Below are 2,665 nucleotides of genomic sequence, written 5' to 3'. Positions count from 1 at the left end.
TTTTACCGTTTTTCCCCCCTTTATCTGAACTCTGCTCCCAAAAGAACCTGCCCAGGCCATTATCTGAGGCTCTGCACCAGAGGCAAGAGGCTATGGTATCCTTTTAAGGAGGAAAGTTTGTGCAGATTATGGGAAAACCAGCTTCATATAACCAACCTGCTTTCTAATTAATGCAGGAAGAGGGAAATAGCATAGACTAAGCTGTTCTGCCAGGCTTAGATGTCCACTTCCCCTTACTTTGGGAGGAACTAGGTAATCAAGTTTCTGCTGTCCCCTAGTCTACCTGAGAAGCTCAGCGGGTGAAGAGGTTTGCATGGAGGAAGTCTAGATCGTAAAGCCTGCACATTTCCAAAAGCAGCAGCAGCACAAGTAACCTTCAGGCTGTTTCCCTCAAAGATGGTTCCCAGCCTTACTGCTTCTTCCTTCTTCTGCCTAGAAGCATTTGCTTCAAACTCCCTTTTCCTGTGCCCTCAAACACACAGTTACCCTGGCAACTTTTGTGGCATCTGACTCCCCAGGCCAAAGGATCCTTCTATGGCCTATCAACACATTTTTGTAATGCTAACAGGTCTGCTCTTCCTCCAGCCAGCCAGGTTGGTTTGCATAAGCCAGCCCAGGAATTTCTTTGCAGCTTGCGTTGTCCCTTCATACCACAAATAACCAAAATCCTAGCAGTTATTAATTTCTAGGTTTAAACTGTCTATAACACTATTTTGTGACATTAAATCTCTGCTGGGGTTCTCTCACCAAAGAATACTTGCCCCAAGGATATTAACATGCAGGAATTTTCCTATATTATTATTATTATTGCACCAATGAGGATGTTATGTCTAATTCTTCACTGAAAGCTTCCATTTGACACAACTGTGCGTTGAATGTTATCTGGTTATTATGAGCGCAGTAGTCTTCAGGGAACATAAAGTCTTGCTGTACACATTTCATGGTCCTGCCAGTTTGACCCTGAAGCTCACTGGGTTACAGCTTTTCTCCTAAGAGGCAATTTCAAAATAAAGATAAGTTTTTAAATAACCCTAAAGAAATGCAGAAAAGAAATGTAGGGTGCTATCCAACATTAGCTGTGCTCAGAGTAAGCCCACTATTTTCAGCAGGTCTGCTATATAACCTAGTTTGATCTAATCCATAGCTTTTTAATTGTTTCAGTTTTAAAAAATTAATTTAGTTGTCATTTCTATTGTTTTATATACTTTGACTGGAAGGGTTACTTTGTGCAACATCCAGAGAACTTCTGTTATGAGAGGCTGCATAAAAGCAGTTATTCAAAAACAAATTGAATAAGTCATGTGTGTGTAATGTGTAATGCTGTCTTCAGTGTTTATTCTTGTACCATGTTATTGTGGTGGACAGAGCTTGATGATTATCAGATATGTTGTCCTTTAAAACTCAGGTGGGGAACCTGTGCAGAGTGGTCATGCTCCCCGTTTTACAGAGGACAGCCCTCTATTTGAAAGCTGCGTCCAGTCCAAATTGTGGGAATTACATTGTAGTTCCCATTTGCCAGAGTATGTGGAAGACAGCCCTGGGGCCTTTGACTCTTTCATTAGTTCTCTTTTCTCTCCTATAAAAACTATGCAAGTCACTCTCTTTTAAAGTTAAAATAACATACGACTATTACTTAGTTTACTTGCACTTGTAGATTAAAATACACAATGTAGGTAAAAGTAAAGGGACCCCTGACCATTAGATCCAGTCGTGGCCGACTCTGGGGTTGCAGCGCTCATCTCGCTTTATTGGCCGAGGGAGCTGGCATACAGCTTCCGGGTCATGTGGCCAGCATGACTAAGCCGCTTCTGGCGAACCAGAGCAGCGCACGGAAACGCCGTTTACCTTCCCGCCAAAGCAGTACCTATTTATCTACTTGCACTTTGTGCTTTCGAACTGTTAGGTTGGCAGGAGCAGGGACCAAGCAATGGGAGCTCACCCCGTCGCGGGGATTCGAACTGCTGACCTTCTGATCGGCAAGCCCTAAGCTTTGTGGTTTAACCCACAGCGCCACCTGCGTCCCTCACAATGTAGGTAGATGATACTTAATTTGCTAGAACATCTAACATCCTAACATTTAACATCTAATTTGATTAAACATGAAAGCTCATACCTTGAAAGCTTATATTTAGTTGATCTTAAAGGTGCCACTGGAATTATTAAAAAAGATTTTTCCACCTTCCATCTTGTTATTTATTATGACTTTGACAGATCAACACGGCTTTCCACCTGAATCTAACTCTGAGGCAGACAGCAGCACAACGGAACATATCTGCTGGTCAGCTGAGACTGTTCCACTAACTGCCATAACTGTACCAACTCTATAACGGACACAGAGTGTACGACATCACAGAGTTCTGCAGTTCTTGTAATTAACCCTTTGCATAGGCGTTTTCGATGCTTACATCCCACACAAATCTGGTTTAAAGATAAGGAACTCCGGTGCCAAGGTTTTCCTGATCTGGATTCTATAAATCTATGAATGGCCATAACGGTCAAACCAATCATAGTTGGGAGAAGGCACTTGTAGCTCCAGTGACAGTTGCATTCAGAAGCACCCCCAAACTGCAAACCTGCTCCTTCAGGGAAAGTGCAACCTCATCTAGAGTAGGCAGTTTAGCACTTGATCTAATTGGAGGTTTGCATTATGTTTCTCTTTTAAAAG

The 2,665-nt window shown here is 42.4% G+C and overlaps 1 long non-coding RNA gene across 1 annotated transcript; it reads right to left on the bottom strand.

Moving 5' to 3' along the window:
* Positions 1-657: 657 nt before the first annotated feature.
* Positions 658-2,314, bottom strand: LOC128406637 (uncharacterized). The gene is made up of 2 exons (XR_008328561.1): positions 2,114-2,314; positions 658-989 (listed from the first exon to the last, which is right to left on the bottom strand). It is a non-coding gene; the product is annotated as an uncharacterized LOC128406637 (long non-coding RNA).
* Positions 2,315-2,665: the final 351 nt, after the last annotated feature.

Source organism: Podarcis raffonei, chromosome Z (genome assembly GCF_027172205.1).
Source record: "Podarcis raffonei isolate rPodRaf1 chromosome Z, rPodRaf1.pri, whole genome shotgun sequence".
In the NCBI taxonomy this organism is placed as follows: Eukaryota; Metazoa; Chordata; class Lepidosauria; order Squamata; family Lacertidae; genus Podarcis; species Podarcis raffonei.
The sequence above is the reverse complement of the archived record's forward strand: the minus strand, read 5'-3'. Positions and strand labels throughout refer to the sequence as shown.